At 43.1% G+C, this 22,365-nt stretch overlaps 1 long non-coding RNA gene across 1 annotated transcript; it reads right to left on the reverse strand.

Moving 5' to 3' along the window:
- Window positions 1–974: 974 nt before the first annotated feature.
- Window positions 975–17,662, reverse strand: LOC111756004 (uncharacterized). Its single transcript, XR_002790508.2, has 4 exons — window positions 17,496–17,662; window positions 17,112–17,174; window positions 16,492–16,617; window positions 975–2,425 (listed from the first exon to the last, which is right to left on the reverse strand). It is a non-coding gene; the product is annotated as an uncharacterized LOC111756004 (long non-coding RNA).
- Window positions 17,663–22,365: the final 4,703 nt, after the last annotated feature.

The following is a 22,365-nucleotide window of genomic DNA, read 5'->3' on the forward strand; positions in this document are numbered from 1 at the left end:
TGAGCCTTCGGGGGCTGCTCTGCACACCACGGGCCTCTGAGGCCCAAGGCTGAGTGTAAGAGCTGCTGCTTGAGCGTGTGGCCTGTGTTTGCTCTGGTTACCTTCTGTGGCGATGGAAGCCTTGCTCCGCTTGCTTTACTGCCTTACAGAAGCCATCCCGCCTACAATTCTGCAGAAAGTATTTTCATCGTGCGCGTTTGCATTACATAATATTCCTTGGAGGGAGCTGATACATGCACGTGGCACACCCTCATGCTTCTTTCGTCCCTTCCTCTCCTCCTCTCCCTCTCCCGCCATCTGTTGGTCCCCTCCCCATTTGCAAAAGATCTGTCTCCCTAGTGCCTATCATCTATCTTTCCTTTTGTTCTTCAAATTACTTATATTTTACATTTCTTATGGAAGAGAACTCATTGAATATTTAAGCCCGTGTGTCTGATTTATTTCACTTAAAATTACGGCCTCAGAGTTCACCAATTTTCCTACAAATGGTTTATCCTTCTTTACTGTGGAGTGGTACTGCACTGTGTTCGGACCACATTTTCATTGTGCATTTATCTGTTAATGGACACTTTACCTCGTAAGCGGTGCTGCTACAAGTATGGGTATGCATGTATTACTGAAGTGTGATGTCTCTCAGTCTTTTGAGAAGATATTTAGAAGGGGAATAGCTGGGCTGAAGGAAATTTCCAGTTTTAGTGTTTTGAGGCATCTTCATACTGATTCCCACAGTGGTTGTGATAGTTTACATAATTATCATCAGTGCAGAAGAGTTCCTTTTCCCCGTAGCCTTGCCAGCTTTCACTATTATATAACTACTTGATGATAGCCACTCTAATTTCACTCTCTGAAGTTTCACTTATCTGTGGTCAACTACATTCTGAAAATATTACATAGAAGGTTCTAGAGATGTCAACACTCATAAAAGTTTTAAATGACTCATATAGCATATAGTTATAATTGTTTTATTTTATTACAATTATATTTATTATAAAATATAGAAAATGTTAGGCAGAAGCAGGACAGTGGATCTGAATGGACAGGAAAAGCAGTCCATAGACAGCCAATGTGGTCTCAAGCATCCCCCAGGGATCCTGGAGGGAGCAGGATGCAGTGGGAGGTGGAAACCAGGAGATGGACTAGGACCCCCAAGCTGCCTTTGCATCAGCAAGCACAGTGCTTCTCTGGGGCTTTACTGTCCTCTCAAAAGGCCTCACAAGCATTGTCCCTAAGCTTCCTGGTGGCCTGTGGTCACAGTAAGCGCAGTCAGGGCACCTACAGTCTTAGCACAGCCCTCTGTCTTCCTTCTCTGGCTCATCTCTCCACTCCTTCCTGGAGGCCCAACCCAATGGCCTGTTGTCCCCCAGCATGGAGCCCATGGTGAGGGAAGCCACCTGGAGTTCCGGCCGTGGCATATGGGTTGCTGGGAAACACAAGCCAAGGCCCTGACTTGTTCTCCGTCTCATCCTCTGCTCCTCTGAAGCAGGGAGAGGAACACCTCTGTGCAGAACCAATTGAGTCAATAAAAGTCAAAGATCCAGAAGACAGGAGGCTCTCAGTAAACATCAGTTACTGCTTAGACCACCGTCTCTTTATCTGGAAAATATCAGGGTTGCCAGCACGGCTTCTGATGCCAGCCAGCTTGGGTGTCTCAGAGCCAAAAGTGTAAACACAACTCTGTCTTGCCTCACGGAGCCAACCTAGCTCTCAAACAAAAGGCTGGCACTTCATACCGTCATTCACGTTCCTGAGAAGTTTTGTTTGTTTTTTTAAACATCCATGAATACATTGGTATCTTTCATTTTTCTAGGAAAAAAAAATTGTAGCTTTGTATTCTGACATATTATACTGTTCTTTTATCCTGGCTTTTAAAAAAAAATCATTCACACTGCTTGCTTTCTATAGAAAAATAAATACTACGTCACTGCGGGGACCTTGCAAACTATTCTTAGTTTGAAATGAATTTAATTTAATACAATAGCTGTAAAGCGAACACTGTACCCACGCTTAACCTCCCTCAACTCCTCTAAGAAAATCTTCCTTTTTTCTAGTTAGTTGTTGTTCCTATTGTTCCTTGTTGTTGCTGCTGCTGTTCCTTAGTTCAGTTCTGCCCAGCTGTAGGGACCTCCAGTGTGAACCAGTGGGTGACAAGTCTGTTTGTGGGTGGCAGCAGTGGGGAGTGGGGAGCAGATGGAAGGGCCCAGGTAGGGCGGGGTTACTGAGGGCCTCTGAGCTTGGAGGATGTGGAGGCGGAGAGGAACAGCGCAGGCAGGAGCTGGGGCTGAGGCGAAGGGGTCCATGCAAAGAGAAGCTGGAGTGGGGACAGAGCCCGGCCGTTTGTCTCCCTGGCCTTCCCTCTCTGTGGCGCCATCTTCCTGCCCACTCTTTACAGTCAGACCAAGAACGGGGTGTGGAAACTTCTTCATCCCTGAGAAGACAGTGGAAGGCAGTCATAAAGTGCCGATCAGGTGTTTCTAGTTTCCATGTCACATCGTACATTAGACCCAACTCTCTGCACAACCACTTGGAAGAGGAGGAAAGAGACTTGGAAGGACGCAGTGGTAGACCAGGTGGTAGAAAGCCCAGTGTTAGGAGAGGGCATCTGAGCGTGTGCGCCTTGCCTGCCCGCTCCCCTTCCTGCGCACCCCTGCAAGGTGTCTACTGACAGGCGGTGCGTGCTCCACACGTGTGGTGTCCTCAAGAGCCCCTCAGGCGGTACTGTTATTCCCACACCCAGGGGAACCATCTACCTGTGTCGCACAGCTGGTTAGTGGGGTCCCCACCTCCACCGTCCCCAGCCCTGCCTCTGCTCACCTTCCTGCTCTGAGTGTCCACTAGGGCTCTCTCCTCTCAGACACAGTTTTATTTACTAGATCCCTGTTAGCTTTCTGTTTCTATAACAAATACCTGAGATAATCAGCTTACCAATAAAAAAGTTTTATTTTGGCTCACAATCTTGGAGGTTCTATGAAAAGAGAGCCATGAAAATTGGCTCTCTTGTTTTGACCCTGTGGTGAGACAATAAATCATGACAGGAGCAAATGGCCAAGCCGGACCACTCATCTCATGGCAAGGGAGCAAAAGAAGAGGCAGAAGAAGCAGTCAGTCTTCCACAATCCCCTTCGCAGCATACCCCAAAGACAAAAGCCTCCCTCATGACCAACCTCCTAAATGTTCTACCATCTCACAGCAGCGCTGCCTTGGATTGTGTCAAAGGCCTTTCTGCATCTATGGAGATGATCATGTGGGTTTTGTCCTTGCTTCTGCTTATGTGATATATTACGTTTATTACTTAGTGCATGTTGAACCATACTGGCATCCCTGGTATGAAGCCTACTTGGTCGCAGTGTAGGATCTTTTTGGTGATTTGTTGCATTCTCTTTGCCAGTGTCTTGCTGAGGAGTTTTGGGTCTGTGTGTTCACTAAACAGGTTGGCCTATGAGCTTTCTTTTTGGTTGGATTCCCATCTGGTTTTGCAGTCAGGGTAATGCTAGCTTCCAGGAATGACTTTGAGATTACTTCTTTTCAGTTTCCTTACAGCGTTTGAGGAGTATTTGTGTTAGATCTTCCTTGAAGTTTTTGTAGAATCCATTGAGACCTGAGTTTTTTGCTAGTTGGTAGGTTTTTAATTACTCCTTCAATTTCCTTGCTTTTTATTGGGTTATTCAGAGTTTTAAAAGTCTCTTGGTTCAGTTTGGTAATTTATCTGTATCTAGGTATATAACCATTTCTTTTGAATTCTGCATTTTATTGGAGTAATCTTTTTGACGTAGTTGGGTTTCAGCAATGTCTACCATAATTTCACCCTTTTCTTTTCTAATTGCATTGATTCAAGATTTTATTCCTTTTTTTAAAGTAAGATTGGCTAATGGTTTTAAATCCTTTAAAAGAACCAACTCTTCAATTCATTAGTTCTTTTATTTCTTTAGTTTAAATTTTATTAATTTTTCCCTGACCTTTATAATTTTCTTCCTAGTAATAGCTTTGGATTTGGATTGTTCTTGTTTTTCTAGAACCTTAAGTTACACCGTTAGGTTATTTATTTGAGCTTACTATGTTTATCTGATGTGAGCATTCATAGCTATAAATGTGCCTCTTAAGGCTATTTTCATTGTGTTTCATATATTCTGATATGTTGTCCTGGAATTATTGTTTATTTCTTGGAATTGTCTGATTTTTCATTGATTTTATCTATGACCTACCAATTATTCAAGAGTATATTGTGTAATTTTCTGTGTTTGTATAATTTTTGTAGTTTCTTTTGCCATTGACTTCTATTTTCACTGTGCTATGATCTGATAATACACATGAAATAATTTCAATTCTTTTGCACTTATTAAGCATGCTTATTGGCTAGTCTATGGTCTGTTTTAGAGGAAAATTCCGTGTGCCACTGAGAAGAATGTATATTCTGTTGTTATAGGCTGGAATGCTTTATAGATATAAATTATGCCCATTTCTTCAAAGTTTGGATTCAACTCCTGAAAAATTAACTTATTTGTTAATTTTTTTGTCTAGTTTATCTGCCCCTTTGTGACAGTAGACTACTAAGGTCCCTTGTTATAATTATGTTGATGTGTATCTGATCTTTTATATCTAGTAGTGTCTTGTGAAGTTGGTGCTAGTGTGGATATATGTTTATAACCTTCTCTTTTCTTGTCGAATTGTTCCCTTAACCAATATGTAGAAATTTTTGTTTTCTCTCCTATCAATTTTGGCTTAAAGTCCACTCTGTCTGAAGATAGGATAACTATTCCTGCTTGGTTTTGGGTTCCTAGTGCATAGAATATTGCTTTTCATCCATTGATTTTTAACCTGTGGATTTTGGGGGAGTTAAATGGGTTTCTTGAATAGAGCATACTTTATTTCTTGACCATTCTGCCAATCTGTGCCTTTCAATTGGAAAACTGAGACCATTCACAGAGAGAGTTATTACCAATAGGTATTGACTTATTCCCATCATTGCCTGAGTTTTCTGTTAGTGGTTCCATATCTATACTTTCATTTTAACTGCTCATTCTGCCTGGAGTATTTATTCTGTTAGATCTTTTGTCCTTGTTAGCTTCACTGTCTTTTTCTTGAATACCTTTGAGAATTTGCGGGGGAGGGTGCTGCTTTGGTGGTGAATTCTTTAAGGTGTTCTTTGTCATGAAAATATCTTATTTTTCCATTAATTTTGAAAGAAAGACAGTTTTGTAGGATGTACCAGTCTAGATTGAAAGTTGTTTTCTTTCAGGGCTTATAACATTTCAATCTATGCTCTCTTGGCCTTTAAAGTTTGTGTTGAGAAGTCTTCTGTAATTCTAATAGATTTATCTCTATAAAGGAATTGTTGCTTTCCTCTAACAGCTTTTAAGATTCTATTGCGTATAGAATTTTTGGGATTCTGCCTATGATACATCATGGAGTTCTTTTTCTGATTGAGGCTAGTTGAGGTTCTATATGCATCATTTATCTATATTTTAAGTTTCCTATTCTTTTTGAAAACAGGTTTTTTTAAAATAACTCCTTTTGTACTGTCTTCTAATTTCACCAATTCCAGTTATCTTAGATTTGTCTTCTTGGGGGCTGGGAATTTAGTTCAGCGGCATAAGTGCCTGCCTTTGCAAGTGCGTGGTCGTGAGTTCAATTCCCGGTACCGATTAAAAAAAAAAAAAAGATTAGTTTTCTTTGGGTCATCTGGCAGTTATTGGATTCATTTATCATGACTTTTTGTTGTCTTTAAGGTATCACTGATTAACTGTCTCTGATAACAACCCTATGGTTGCCTATAGTTCTGATACTTCCTTCTCCACATTAGTCACTTCCGCTGTCCATACAACCAACAAAATTTTTAATCTGAATTTCTCTTTGGTACCTTCTCATGACATCTAACTCTTTGCTAGACTGGTATTTCATGTTTTGTATCATTTTGATTAGCTCATCTAGCTTTTCATTAGTGTCTTGTAAACATGCTGATCATGTTGTCTATTAGGTCAGTTATCTAATTATATCTTCACTGAGCTCATTGAGCACCTCATTGGTCTGCTTTTGATCTCCTGTGTTACCCTCTTTAACAATTCTGACCCACTGCTAAATTTGACTGGCTTTAAAAAAAAAAAATTCTGGTGTATGGCTGGTGCTCCATGGATCAGCTTTGAGGGAGCTGGGAGCATTTTTATACATCTTGTTGCCTTATCTCCTCATGTTCCTATTGTTTTTTATTGCTTTTGTAGCTTGATTTGCAGGGTGATTGTAGTGGCAGACTGTCACTAGTATGGAGTCCTCGTCAGTTAAAGTCTGCTTTTCTGGCTTACTGTAAGCCTTTATCTTGCTCCCAAAACCCAATCATCTCAGTTTATTTGGGAAGAGAGACTGCAGTATTTTGGGTCCAGCAACCAGTTCTCTGAGAAGAGGCTGTAGTATCATTAATACACAAAAGCAATCCAAATTTGGCATGCAGAGAAAAACAGTAGTAACAGCTATGCCAGCTTGGCAACAGCAATGAAATCTGCGACAGTAATAGACTCAAAGACAATTCTGATATTGACATAGCCTAGGAACTATAATGTACCACCCTTGGTCATGGGAAAGAGATCTATAGTTATAGTATGATCACTAAGAGAAACCAAATATTGACATATAGTAAATACCTACTAAATAAAACAACTACACTTCAGTACGTAACAGTGTTCAACAGCAACAGCTTAGAGTTAACTGTCTAAAGATGGATAAATCTTCATGACTGTAAGGGTAAAAGGGGTGGTGAACTGCAGAATAAAGAACGTACAGTTTGTAAAGTTAATTAACGGAAGATGAGAAGGAAGACAGATAAGTGAGATAAAGGATTTTCCTATAAAGAAGTAAAAGGAAATTAATAGTATTAGATTAAAAATAGGGAAAAGCAACAAATAAGAAAAAAATCAGAAATCAAAATAAAAGAAAAAATTTAAAAATTAAAAGAAGGAAAGAGAAAGAGTAAAAAGGATACCCCCCAAAAAAATTAATGAAAGAAAAAGAAAGTTGAGCCAAAAAAATCCTTTCTTTTAAAAATTACTACATGTTTTCAGCACATAATAATTTTTGTTGTGTGAATTGGTACATGTCCAGAGTACCTCTCAGTTCTTTTTTTCCTTCCACTCCACTTCTTTTTCTTTCCAGCATCAAATTTATTTATTTATCTAATAAATCCTTACAATGTTAATTATCATACATACAAATGAAGAATCAGATTAATAGGCCAAAAACCATATAAAACACATAAGTCAGTTATACTAAATCAAAATACATTTTTAGACACAGTATATATACTGGATTGCAATAACTTTTTTTCTCTTTTTTCCTAGTATGTCTTTGGTATTGCACCTTTATTTATATATTAAGTTTCTCACATAAATAAAACCATGAGAGATTTAAGCTCATGTGTTTACCTGACTGACCACTATGCTCTCAGTGCATCCAAATGCCTGCAAATGCCTCCGGTTTTATTTTAGTTTATTGCATGGTATGAGATACGGTTCTAGGTTTAGTCTTTGGCATGTAGATAGCTTGTATTCCCAGCACCGTTTATTAAAGAGGCTATCTTTCCTCCAGCAAAAGGATTTGACCCTTTTGTCAAACATCAGGTGACTGAGGGTGCTCAGTAAATGTTGGCTAATACGGTAGGTGTTCACTTTGCTCCTTGTGACCCGAACGATAGATCCAGAATGAACTGGGCGGAGTTATTCTCTGGGAGATTTCAGCTCTGAGAGAGAGTTGCCCACAGAGGAGAATGGGAAGGGTAGGTCTCCTCTTTCTAGTGGTTTTCAAACTCAAGATGGACAGTAGTCAGTGCGAGTTCCAAACAGGCAACCAACCAACAGAGGATGAATCACATTCACCCCTTGGTCTTCTTTCTCCCCACAGGCCCAGGCGACACTTAGTTATTGTCTCTTGTGAGCTGCTTTTTAAAAAAAAATCATATAATATTTTTTTAAAAACTATTTTATTTCAAAGAGGAAAAAAAAGTAAAACAAAATTTCAAAACACAACAATCAGAAGACAACAATGCTCTCTGTAGCTTTGGTACATACACAGATGAACTAATTTCTCCCCTCTCCAATATGGAAAAAGCAACTATCACAGGTTGAATTGTGCCCCTCCCTAAAACTCCATATATGGAAGTCCTGCCCCCTGGATAAGACTTTATTTGAAAATAGAATCATCATAGATGTATGTAGTGAAGATGAGTTATATTGGAGCTAGATGGACTGTAATCAGACGTGACTGATGACTTTATAAAGGGGAGAAATTTGGACACAGATGTACACACAAGAGAAACCCCAGAAGGAGATGATGACAGATGATGCATCTATAATCCAAGAAATATCAGTGATCACCAGCAACCACCAGAAGCTACAAGAGAGCTCTCAGAAGCACCAGCCCTGCAGACACTATAGTCTCAAAGGAAGTCTCTATTGTTCAGCCTCCCCAGGAAGCCTGTGCTATAGCTGCTCCCCAGACTGAACTGCCAGCCCAGAGCTCCTTTGCTCACAGTGGGACAGATGCTTCTATGTTCCTCTGGGGGCAGACGGCCCACTTTGTTGCCTTGTTGCTTATATGAAGACAGGAGTCCGGCAGCCAGGGGATTGCTTGTTGGAGACAAAGCCAGTGCAAAATGTTCAGATGTGGAGCAGCCGCCTTCTCCAAGGTTCCTCCTGCTAAGCAGCACTCCTGGGCCCCGGGAGGCTCTGCTTTTGTTGTGGTTTAACTGCCTGCCAAGCAAGAATGTGGCTGCTTCCTTGCTGTTTCCCTGTCCCTGCTCAGATCAAAGCATCAAGGGCCATAGGACAAAGTCGAGAAATAGAGGAAAAGACATTGGGAAGACCAGAAACCTGCACAGGCTCCTGATCTGCAACCTCCTAGTGACCAGCTTTTAGAACAAATCCCCACATTAGCCAGGCAGTGGTTAACTTCAAGCCACTAAGGCTGCCTGGCCACAGACCAAGAGCATAGCATATTAGGACAGAAAACCAGGACCTCCAGACCGAGGAGTCCTGGGGTTGAAGCAGCTCTCATTAGAGAGGCCAGAGCTAGCGTAGCCTTTACCACTAGAGATTCGGAAACACCATGGTCATGACTCCTTTTTCCCCCTACATCAAGCCTGTAAAACACTTTCTGTGTGCTATGCCCTTTCATTTTCTACCTGCCCTGGCGGCAGAGTCCCTTGGTCACCCATTGTACCTAGGAGGAAAGTGAGCACTTGAGAGGTAAGGGACTCACCCAGGGCCACAGAGCCAGCAGGGGATGGAGCCAGGCTGCAAGGCTCCCACCAAAGCCGTTAGGTTCCTGTGGGCTGTCTCTGGGAGACAGTGAGACAGCACCAAGGACTGAAAAAGGTCGGGGGGAGGGGGGCGTTTAAAATCATGCGCGACATCAACATCAATAACAGCAAGCAGAACGCAAAGTCGTGCCTTGCAGAGCTGATTTGGGCCTAGAAATGTATAGTTTTCATTTCCCTCACAAAGAGGCTGAGGTCTAGTGAGGTGAGGTTGCTGACCCCAAATCCCAGAGCAAATTAGTGGCAGAACCAGGCCAACAGCATATGTCCTGGTTTCTAACTCAGCAATTCTTGTTAAATACCATGTTCTTTATTAACAAAAGGGAGTAATTGTCTCCTACAGCTTGAGAGATCCATCAAGGATGCAGAGAAACCCTTGCTGGTCACTAAGGCTGTGACTTGTTTGGTTGGGTTCTCCATGGTTCTTCCTAGGAGATGGAAAAGAGGGACAGACATTGTGCTTTCCAAATGAGACAAGAATCCAACCTCACACAGGTCACAAATGTGGCTGGAACCTCACCAGATTTAGGTGTGGAGTTAAGTAACTAATCTTTTTGCCTAAAGTTGATCAGTTTCCTTTGGCTTGTGGTGCTGTTTGATAAATGTCAACTGAAAACAATAGAACCATTTAGCACAGGTTTTAGAGACACTGAGAGAGGGATGCCAACTGTTGATGTCTGAAGATATGCCTACAAAATTCTTCCACCAATTCAACCTTTTATCTATCCATCCCTTTATCTACTTAATCTGCCTACCCTTATATGTTTATCCACTCACTTACCCATCCATCTATCTCTCCATTTTTTCACTGGGTCCTTGATCTGTGCAAATTACTCTGATAGATGCTAGGATCTATTAGAGAACATGACAGGGCTAGCATCGTCAGAAGGGCATGGCTTGAATCCATGAAATCAGAATAGAAACCTATAATTAAAACTCCCTGCACTCAGTGAGAGGCATTACCACTGGGGAGCCTGGCAAGGGCTTCTGGGAGAGAATGACATTTCATTAAATACTGAATAGGAGTTTTTAAACAGAAGAAATGGGTGAAGGAAGGTATTCCAGGAAGAGAGGTGAAGATAAAATCATGGTGTACGCTGGGAAGGTGCTCAGGATGATCCTTGCATCCATGTGGAGTTTGAATTACATGGCTCATAAGATTAAGTCATATGATCAGCGTCATGGAAAACCCCTCGCATCTTTTGAGGCCTTACTGTGTGCCTGGCCCTCACGAGCATTCCTTGAGGCATTTCCTCTGCTGCCCAGATGAGAGGATGGAACTTACGAGGTCAGTAGCTGCAGGTGCAGAGACCTGGAGCGGGTCTTCCCAGGCTTAGCTCAGGTGAGAGAGCGCTGATTTCCTTTGATGGGAAAGGATGAGCCCAGACGATGAAACTGACAGAAATCTAACTACTGAAGTTCAAGGCTGTTTTAACTTTCTCTTCCACCAAATGCACTTGGGCATTGCTCTCAAACACGCAGACCAGCTGGCCTGAGGAGGTGGTGTGAGAGATGGAACACTGCAGAACTCCAGGCCCGGATAGGAACCTACTCTTGCAGTTGCCTGAAGCCATGTGTTTCCCTAGACCTCTCCTTTTCTTTCTCATTCCATCTGGATTTTATAAACAAGATAAAATCAGAACCTAACAAAACAGGCTCTGTGAGGCCTCTTGTCATGGGCCAGGGCAGCCTGGTGATGTTTTTCCAGATGTTTTCCAAGTCCGTATCTATGAGAGGTCAGAGATTAGAAATGGAGGTAAGGAAGCAGGTGCCAGAGGGTAAAGGTGGTCTCATTACAGGAATGTCATTGAGGGTGGGAGAGCTTTGTCAACCAAGCAAACACTGAGCAAGGGGCCTGTGCTTTCTTATCTTTATGTTTTGTGATCACAGCCGCCCCCACACCCCCTCCTTCCTGTGCCCCCAGGAACACACATGGGATCGTAATTGCTCTCTTCCTGGCAAAGAGTTTAATAAAACACCAATTGAATGTTAGGTCAACTCCATTCATCCTGCTCAAATCCAGGCAGGCAATGTTCACATGGTCTAAAGGGAACACACACCCTGTGGTTGGGCGAGAGCACCAACTCTCTGCGCTGGAAGAGGGACAAAGCTCCTCTGTGTACACCAAAGGTGGGCCCCTTGGCAGGTGGCTGTTGTAGGTCTGGTGCCTGGTGTGAGTCATGAGCTCTTCCTATTCTACTTAGTGAGGTTTGCACCATGAATGGAGGTTGAAATCAATATCCAACTATGATGCCTCCAGGGTATTAAAACCAAGAAATTCATATTTTATTGTTGAAACTGTGATTTGAACAGTGAGAGGGGGGAATCAAAAGAGCTATTGAGTTGGCTGATTAAGCATGTTCACTCTGTTCTATTGGATGGTTCTGCGATCGCAGGAGAAGAGAAATCACACGGCGTGCCATGGTAGGAATGGTTAATAAGAGGCCAAGTGGGATTGGAACGCTAGACAGCCTGGCCTGCGAATTTGTGAGATTAATGGCTGCACTGTGAGAGCCCAGCAGCCTGATGTGTCCTTCCAGGGCATTCAGCACTGGGGCTTCAACAGGCACAGACAGGACAGGGCACGATCTTCTTAACCAGGCCCAGCCAGTGGAGACTGGATTCTCCCGTCCCAGCTTTGGAGCTCAAAGGACCTCAGGGAAAGATCCTCAGAGGTAGATGACTTGGGACTGGTCTGGTGTGGAGGTAGAAGCCACCCTGTAAACTACATTTCTCAAAGGGTCCCTGTAGCAGAATGTCTCTGGGAGACGTCAAAACACAGACTTCAGGGCACAGATCCAAAGATTTGGAACTTTGGAAAAGAGAAGTCTGAGAGTTTGCATTGTAAACAAACTCTTTACCCCACATCTCTCTCACTCCTACAACACTGGTGCCCAGTAAAACTAAGAAAACAATTGATCCTCTGCCTTCAATTCAATAGCTCCCCCAGGGGCCAGGAGGTCTTCAGCATGAGGTGTGGAAAGCAGGTGTGACATTTAAAAACACACAGAGCTTTAATTCGTTATAAGGAAATTGTCATCACACAGACAACTGGGCTCTTTGGAGTGTGTATTAGTCAGGATTCTCAAGACAACAGAACCAATGGGAAAGATGTGCGTGCATATGAGAAAGACAAAGAACTTTCACAAGGAGTCATTAAAAAATGCTCCGAACACTGCCCTAGAGTGTCATTCAGCAGACTGGCAAGCTCATAAAAATATCTCAGTGCCTCCTCACCCACTTATTCCGCCAACCTGGCACTGTCTGCTCTCTGACTCTTCTCCAAAGTTAAAAAGATTATGAACGGTGAACATTCTGAATGGATTCAGGCCATAGCAGCAGCCACAACAGCACGATAAAATAGACTCACAAATGAGGACCTCCAGACCTGCTTCAGAAAGTGGCGAGAATGATGAGATGGGAACATTCTGAGTCAGGGGGAATATTCTGAAGAGGACTAATGGCAATGTGTCTTTTAATTCATTTTCAAAATTTAAAGATTTGTCATAGTTTTTTTACGATACCTCATATTCTGTATTCCATCCATCTGTCTGTCTATGCATCCATCTATTTATCACCTGCCCAAAGAGATTTGCTATAAAGTGTAGGCTGATGCAGTTGGGGGCACCGTCAAGCTCAAAATCTTCCAACAGGCTGGAAACTTAGGCAAGAGGAAGGTGTTGTAGTTTTGAAATGAAATTACATCTTCCCTCGGAAGTCTAAATCTTTCCTTGTAGGCTTTCAAGGGATTGTTTGAGAGCCCTCTCCCCTACTGTGGAAGACAATGTCCTTCATTTAAGGGTTAAGGTTAGGGCTAGGGTTAGGGTTAGGATTAGGGCTATAGATTTCCCCGCAACTATGAAACTCTACAGCTACGCCTGGATGATGGATTAATTAACCAGGTACTGTAGCCAGGTCAAGTAAACATACAAAACTAACAGTCACAGATGTTTCTCAACTGGTCTAATTGTAGGAAAAGAACATTTGTTGAGAAACACAATAATGTAGCCCTAACTTTAATGGCACAAGCTAGTTTCAGAGAAAAAACAAAAACCCTGAATCCCACATCTGCTGCCAGAGAGAATCTTTTTTCAGATACCCAAGCAGAGTCACTTAGTAATAAGAAGCCCTGGCTCACCAAGTGATGTTCTTTCACGGCCTGAGTGGTTTTCTGACTCAATCTCCCCGGCAGCCCCAGGCTCCAGTCTGATAATGAGTACATTAATTCAGATGAATGTTTGTCAATACCAAAGGAAGCAAAAGTTGAGCTTTAATTACTTGGCTCCAATCAAATAATTTCCTAGGTATGTTTTCTTTCTTTCTGAGAATTTTAAAAGAGACAAGGAGGAGGGCGAGGGGAAATCATGATTGAGAGAAAAGTAACGTGGGTGGATGGGGTCTCCACCCGGAATCCTTGGGGTTTCTGGCAGTTCTTGCTGCTACATAGAAAGTGCGTGCAGGGTTCTGTGCACAGAATCCATATTTTAAAAGGACTCATTGATTCCTAAACAGGTTAAAAATCTTCCTCTAGGGTTTAGAAGACAATATTGTGTGATTCAGAAGGCAGTGAGCTGGCCGTCTAGCCAAGAAATGCCTGGATGTATTCTATAGCTTACCAGCCTTTCCTGTATGCTCACAGCTAACAGGTGAGCAGCAGCTGGCCCAGTGGGTTGGAATTCCTGAGGGTGGGCAGCTTCCCTCTCCAGAACAGCACCTCTCAGAGTGGCCTGGCACAGGGTGTTGCAGCCACCAGACTGGGTTCAAATGCTACTTCCGTGACTTGGTGGCTGTGTGACCAATCCAAGTTACCCATCCCTTTTATGTCTGTTTCCCCATCTGTGAAATGAGAAAAACTGGAGTGGCGCTTGCCTTATAGGACATGCGGTTTCTGGGAGTTCACGTCCACAAAGGGCGTGAAGCAGCACTTGGCAGAGTAAGTACCAGCGACATTACATAGTCTGAGAACACCGCAAGGACAAAGGACGGATGCACTTCTGGTCTCCTGTTACTCATCAAAAGCATGATTTGTGTTTTCTTCTGAGGCATTTGGGGACTACAAGCAGTTTTTACCATCACCTTTAGCCTTCCCCTTGGGCTTAAGGACCGACTACAATGAGTCACTAAAAGTAGAACACTTTCATTTTGTAGCCATTAAAACCTTGGCTGCAGGTGTGTGAATCGCATAAGAAAAGTTGACAGAACCAAGTTTATTAGCCCTAAATTTACCTAGATTAGCTCATCCCCCTTCAAGACAGAGGATGCCTGGAGAAGAGGAACTCAAGTCATTTTCAAGACTTCTGGGGACACCTGATTGCCAGCTTTTCCATCACCCAGTTTCAGAAGCCCCAAGTGATGCTTCACAGATTCCAGTCTTTGTGCAAATCTGTGATGGCCTGGATTCCAGCAAAAGCAGAACCTCTGATGACTGAAACTGCTCCAAGCAGGTACAGTCATTTATGGAAACAGAATCAGCCCTGAAGCCATGAGGTCTCCTCCACAGCCTCAGAACCAGAACTGAGATAATAACCATTTGGATCCCCGTCCTCCATGGCACTCCATGAAAACCTATCTCCATGCTTTTATGAATGGACTGGTCTGATGAAGACATCGCAGGGCTCTCCTCAGCTGCTACTCCAGCTGGAGCTTTCTCTTCTCTTCTCTCACTTTCCAGGGAAAGTTTTTGCCTAGACATTCCTAGTCACTTTAGTTTTCATTGTCATTCTCACTAAAGCAAGCACCCACACTATGCACGGATTACTTTTGATCAGATTCTGGGGCAGAGGGTGTCAGCCCAGGAATCTGCACTTTAATAACTCTCCTGGAGATTCCCTCTTAGCAAGGATCACTTATGCAGGCTGTGTCAACACCTAGGAAACTGAATGTCCCTTCTCAGCATGTGGCCCTGGCTTGTAAATCACCACTCAGCAGGGGTCAGTCAGGCTCCAGCATAGAGCAGCCCTGCTGAGCCTCTCTGAAGGGAGGTGAGATCTATCCTGGAAACAGGATAGATACCACGAGGACAGGCACAAAGTACAGAGAGGGGCCACTCCCAACCTTCCCCAAGCTGCCACCCTCCTACCTGCCCAAGGTGCCTCCCCGTGCTCTGCTCCCCAACTCCTCCCCAGGCCCTGCTTCTCTCCCTTCAGCTGTCCAGTGAACTCATCCCCTTTTCTTTTGGAATTCTAGAGACCCCATGTGTGTTCAGAAGTGTGATGGACCCTTAGCTCTGACTTATGTTGACCCACAAAAGGTGACAATCCCAGGCAGAATGGATTTGCCAGAGCTGGGTCCCACCAAAAAGATGAGCCACAGAAAAAGCAGGGTCCACAGGAAGCTGCACCTCTGCTTCTGGGCTGGCCAGAGAGCGGCCTGTGGCTATGAAAATTGAAAGGCTGTGAAGTTAGACCAAGGCTGACCCCAGCTGGAAAGACAGAGGCAAGAGAAAGAGAGAAGGGTCAGTGTCCAAAGTGTATAAACCAGAGAAACAGGGCCCCCCGGTCCATCTGAAGGGGCTTCACGTTCACTGCCATCAGCTTAGCATTGCTTGCAAACATGGGGTTGCCGAAAGGCACACATCAAGTGGCTTTAAATGCTAGAAGAAGAAGCCAAGGACCCTGGTGGGACACAGCCAGGATCCTCACAGAACATGGCCAGGAAAAGCCAGAGCAGGAGCAGATCACAAACCCCAGCAATAACAACTCTCACTAAAATATTCAGGGGGCACTTAACAGATGCTGTGTGTCCTGCTGGGCATTGTGCAACCACCTCAGGTACAAAGCTCCCAGGGTAGAGGCAGAAGAGCTCCAAAAGTTAGGACTGCAGAGCCAAAAAGAGAGTTGAAACCCCAGCTCTACCACTTCCTGGCTATGTGATAGTGACTTCATTTCTCTGATCCTCAGTTGCCTGTCTGTAAAATGCATGTAAAAAGGAGTTCCCGCCTCAGTCAGCTTCTGTGAAGGGAAATGAAGCGATCTACATGACACACAAGTACTGCTCCTGGCACCTAGGAGACAGAATGGCAGCTGCTGTCATTAGCTCTCTTCTCGGTATTGTGACTTCTTTTTGGCTGGTTTCCAGGGCTAGCTCACCTGGGCCTTTTGAGAAAGAGGAAGAGCTGAAGAGTGGGCAGATGGAAAATCTTTGAACTGATGAGATTGGAGTCCACCGAAAAGAGAAAGCTTTTGAAAATGTCTCACCTCTGTTTCTCTCTGTGCATACCTCAGAGACTCATGAATAGATGGCCAACCACCTTCCATGCATCCTTGGGGATACAGAAAGCAGAAACACCAAAGCTTTCCTTCGTTGTTCTTGAAGCAAACTCTCTGTAATAAACAAGGATCTCTCTTTGGTATGAAAAAGAAAGCATTCCTTCAAAACATCAATAATAATTATACTGAGTATGCAAGAAGGTGAGGAGTAATAAAGCAAAGGCCTTTGCTTTAAGGGTTATAATTCTAACGTGCAAATCTTTGCAGAAGTGACTTTCCCCCTCTGGTAAGTCATCTGTGTACATCCATGGCCGTGTATGGTAAATAACCATCACACCCTATTATATTTATGATGTGGCTGTCCTCCTTGGGGCTGAGGGCAAATTGCATCTTACACAAATGAGTTTGCAAATGTAACTGTACGAGGAGTAGAAGGTGTTCGGGGTTGGGCAGACACTGTAGCAGCACACAAGTGGCAAGATGACTGAACAGAAAGGGAAGAAAGCTGCATGATGTCTGCTAGGGTTCAGGATGTCCCCTCCACAGCACATATTGAAAATTAATTGTCATTCTAATGGTATTAAGAGATGATTAATTGAGGACATTACCCATGGCCCTCTGCTGATCCTCCTCCAGCCTCTCATGAATGGGTTTGTTCCCCAGGCAGCTTCCTGATAAAAGAAAGAATTTGGCCCAATTATGTTCGTCTCATGTATGTATTTACTCACCATGTGACACAGTCCACCACCTGATGACACAGCTAGAAGACCCTTCACCAGTTTCCTGGGCCTTGGTACTGAACTTCTTAGCCTCTAGAACTAAGAGGAAAGAAATCTCTTTATCTGGCTCAACCCACAGTGTTCTGTGGTAACAGCTGCAAATGGAGTAAGGGCCACGAGACAGAACAGCAAAGCCAGTGCACAATGCACGAGAATAGATGCACGGGGAGTTGGCAGCGAGTAGGGGAAGACAGCAGGTCATGATGCACTGACCTATCAGGTTGAAGCACCATGAACATGACAGGGAAACTGAGGCAGGATGCTGTGGCAGGGAGAGCAGTTTGCATCAGAGCTGACATCCAGGGCTGCCATTTTCTGGGGGTTAAGCAGATTCTTGCCCAGACTGGCAATGTAATTAAAAACCTAAGCAGGAAGGAATGTATAATTTTTTTCTGTTTACATACACAGAAAAAAAAGAACCAAATGTAATCATACAGCACTTATGAACCCACCTATTTATAGAGTGTCTGCCCTCCTTTCCCCTAATGCTTCAGCTATGGGTACATCACAGGTCCTACAGAAATATCAACTCAGTAAATGGTCATAGGGTTAGTGGGCAGGTTCTGGGTCATAGCGACAAGCAGAGTTCCCACAGACCCTCCTCTTCCCCAGAGTAACAACAAAACATCAGTGGCAGTCAGCTTTCTATTACTATAACAAACACCTAAGAAAATCAATTTATAAAGAGAAAATGTTTATGTTGTCTGACAGTTCTAGGGGGTTCAGTTCATGGTCTGTTAATCTCACTGCGAGAGAGGAAGAGTCCCATAGTCTCATTTGAGGACATACCTCCAATGACCCAAAGACCTCCCACTAGGCCCCGCCCCTCAGAGTTACCGCCACCACGCTGAGGATGAAGCCTGTAATGCATGGGCCTGGAGAAGGGGCACTCAAAAGCCAAACTGTAGCAACATCTGTTGGCCACATGTGATTTTTGGCTGTGAGTCCCTAAAGGGAAGGCAGGGGCTGTGCATGTCGTGGCGGAAGTCTGAACACACTGTAAATACATCAGTGAATAACATGGCTACAGCAACCAGCAGGCAGAGCTCAGAGCCCTCCAGGGCAGGGGCCTAGGGTCTGGTCACCAAGACAGGGTGATAAGAACCATAACTGAAAATTCTTGTCGTGAACATCTATTTACACACATGTAAGATGTTCTAAAAATACAGTGAACATTTTTTTATTAAAAAATACATTATAATAAGGGACACATTGCTATTAAACCCCCTCAAAATACTCACCTTCACTTCAAACATACCTACTCTTTTGTTCTTAGCGCTTTCTGAAGCAGTCCTGAAGTCCTCTTTCACGGGTGTCTTTAATTGTGCTCTTGTGGCTGCCTCAATGTTCTGGATCAGTTCAAATTATTTACCTGACTTTGGGGAAGAGCCACACATTGCATGGCGCCAACCTGGTGAAGAAGGAGGCTGATTGAAAGCTTTTTATGAGTCTGCCTTTCCTGTGGAAGGCTCTTGGTAGCAGTAGTCATCTTATTTTGGATCACACCTTGTAAAGACCCTCCCGGAAGACTTCAGAATTGCTTCTGAAAGTGACAAAACATGGGATAAGAGTGTTGGAAGCAACAGTGGGGAGGGGTGTTCTAAGAGAAACTAATGGCAAGTTTCTTTTGCTGAAATAAAAATGTTCAAAAATTTAAACAGCCACTGTATAGTTTGATCCCCTTGTATGGGAGGGTGGAGGGGCAATCTTCATCTAGAATGTTCACCTAAGGCAGTGCAATCTTCCCTAAGGCACACTGGTATCCATGTGGGTGAGGAACCTATATACTCTGCCTCCCACACCCGAGTTGATAATTCAGCTTAAGCCTGAGTTGTGCCAGAGGGCTCAGGGGTAGAGCGGGAAATGGCCCTGGTCAATAACTCAGTTCTTGGCTGAGGATTCAGCTCTGGGGTTGGCAGTGTGTGTGGGGATTTTCAGTGTGTTGTCAGGGATCACACGTGAGTATCGCTTTCTTGAAGACAAAAGTCTCTGTGGCACCAAGCGTGGTGCTGTGGATTCTCTCCTCCTGCCCTCCTCCCTCCTGCCTCCCTCCTGTCCCTCACTTCTGCTCCAATACTGCAAAGTGGGAGGAAGTCACGCACATCACAAGTTTGGAGAGGATTATTCCATAGGGCCAGAGCAGATGATTGGCTTTGGATAGCCAGATCCCTTACTTCAACCTAGACCAAAATTAATTCCAGATGGCTTAAAGAATTTAATATAAAATACGAATCCATTAAGGAAGGAACTTCAAAGGTATTACGGGTTAGGGGTGATCCTGGAAACAAACCTCCCAAACATGAAAGCGAAGAGAGCATTCACAGAGCAAGAGCTTGCTACGGCTTAACACAGAAATGCGCAGAACTATGCTAGAAAGATACCTTGAGTAAAATCAAAAGACAAAAATCCCAGAAGAGCGACATGTTGTACAAAATATGCCTAATCAATACCTTAAGCTCATTAATATTTAATGAGTGGTTACAGAGCAGTAGGAAAATGGGAAAAATTGCGAAATAGTCAAGGAATATGAATGTATGTTTCACAAAGGAAATACAAATGGAAAATGCACGTGCAAAAATAGTAAACATAGCAGAAATTAAATACTATTTAAACAAACAACTAGGATCATTATACCTGTTAAAGTTATGTTTTGTATAATATAACTTTCTTAAGGATATGATTACAGTCTCATAGTTCACTCTCATAAGTTAGGGCAGCCTTTCTGGAAATGCACAAAAACGTGTATAAAAGACATGAGATACTCCTACTTTTGAACAGTAACTCCTACATTTGGAATCTATTCTAAGGAAGTAATGAAAGATGTAAAGAAGCCTTACATTTAAGGATGTTCATTATGGCGATTGATTTTTATTGTCAAAGTGGTTGGATTGAGAAATTCCTAGAATAGTAAAACAAACTTCTGAGTGTGTCTGGGTGGGTCACGAGCGTGTGACCATGTCTGGTCCCTGGACCTTTCCTCCTGGGTTCTTCCTCTTTCCCTCTGCTTCCTGGCTGCTAGGAGTTCAATATCATTTCTCTGCCACATCTTTCTGCAATGATGCTTCTGCTTTGGAACAGCCAGCCATGGACTGAAACCTCTGAAAATATGAACCAAAACCAATTCTTCCTCCTTTTAAGCTTTGTTAGATATTTATGTCCCTTAGCTGGGAATTCACTTAAAAAGTGCAAATCTCTGGGTTAGGATATCGGCTAACAAATGATGTTCATACCTCATGGCCAGGAAAATGTGCTACACTATAGGCAAATATAATCTCAGTTTTGGAGTATATGTCTCTTCCCTCCCCTGTGCTCCCCTCTCCTCCCTCCCCTTCCCTTCTCTTCCTTCTCCTCTTCCTCTCTTTGTCTTCTTTGTCTCTGATTTTCCGTCTCTGTCTCTATCTTTCTCTGTCTGACTGTCTCTTAAACACACACACACACACACACACACACACACACACACACACACACTGACAAAGAAAATACCCACTATACTATTACAAGTTCTCTTTCTAGGGTGAGCACATTAGTACCTTTTTGTATGCTTTACAAGTACATAATAAATTCTATGGGGAAAAAGCACTTGGTTTTGTAAATGCACAATAAGAAAGAGCCCATCTCTTACCAGAAGTGAACATTTACCAAATTGCTCTGGACCCCAAGTGCATTTATGTGACCATTCTTGCACATGGCCCATCCATTCAGCCAAGCTATGGGTGAGGGGTTTTTAATAAGTCACACAAAGGGGCTGGGGATTTAGCTCAGTGGCATACGCACTGGCAAGCACAAAGTCATGAGTTCAATCCCCGATAGTCCCCCAAAAAGTCACAAAATAAAATCCACAAATGGTTATGACCTAAGACTCAAGTAAATTTCTTCACGGGGGACTTTTGTGAAAAGGTCTACCCTAAGAATGACCTGGTTTTGACTCAAAACTCCAACTTCTGCAAAACAAACAAACAACAAAAAAAAAAATCAACCCATGAATTTCTGCCAGCTGGAGAAGCTGCAGCTTAGAGCAGCCATCAGCAAACTGCTCAGTGGGCCAAGCCAGCCTGCTACCTGTTTCTGAATAGCCTTGAACTGAGAATGATTTTTCAGATTTTTGCATGGTTATATCAGTACCTTCATAATCTTCCCAGTTTTGCCTGTTGGACCACAAAACCTAATGTGTTTACTAGCAGGCTCTTCTCCCCTTCCTCCAAGACAGTTTTGCTGTTTGGAGCTGGCACACATGTGTTCTTCAGCAGCCACACTCACGGTTTTCAAAAACCTGTACATTCTATGAAAACCAAATGGGGTGATATTACCTACAGTTAGGGTGATATTACCACAGATGAGCAGCAGACTAGTCATTCTTGTGCCAGTGGGGGTGGTGATCATGGTGATCATTCCCTTCTTGAGAGTAATTTGAAGTTTCAAACCAAAAGCCTTCACTAAAATCACACTTATTTACCAAGTAATTCCACTTTTCAGAATATGTTCAAAGGAAAAGATTAAATATGTGTGTGATAATGTAGCTACAAAGATATTCATTGATGCATTCAATGTGGAAAACTTGGACGCAACCATGATGCCCAGCAATAAAGAGCACTGTATGTTGAACAAATAATGGAATGCATTTCTCCACCAGATAAAATAAAATGTGGCCAAAGATGCACATTATTGACAGACATGAAAAGCTGTTCATGATATAGTGTCACCTGAGACAAAATTATTACAATAACTATTAATATGAGTCCATTTTAAATGATTACCACCAGATGTGGAAAACCCCCTAGAAGAATATAAACTGTCTGTGGCTATCTCCATATAATGAGAATGTGGAATAATTTAGATTTTTTTCTCTTTTTACTTCTCTAGACTTTAGAATTTTTACATGATGAATATGCATTATTTATGCTCCTACTCTTTTTCTGTCCCTACAACCTGCAATGTAGATCAAAAAAGATGATGAAAGCCAGTCTGTCTGATGTGTCTTATGTCTTACAGAAGTGCACAAATACTCTTTGGAATTAATCTTCATCCAGATTGAAGGCAGGGTTCTGATTCATCCTTCCCTGTCTTCCCATGGCAATCAACTGAT

Source organism: Cavia porcellus, unplaced genomic scaffold (genome assembly GCF_034190915.1).
Source record: "Cavia porcellus strain 051 isolate PalLab524CR breed Dunkin Hartley unplaced genomic scaffold, mCavPor4.1 scaffold_7, whole genome shotgun sequence".
Classification (NCBI taxonomy): Eukaryota; Metazoa; Chordata; class Mammalia; order Rodentia; family Caviidae; genus Cavia; species Cavia porcellus.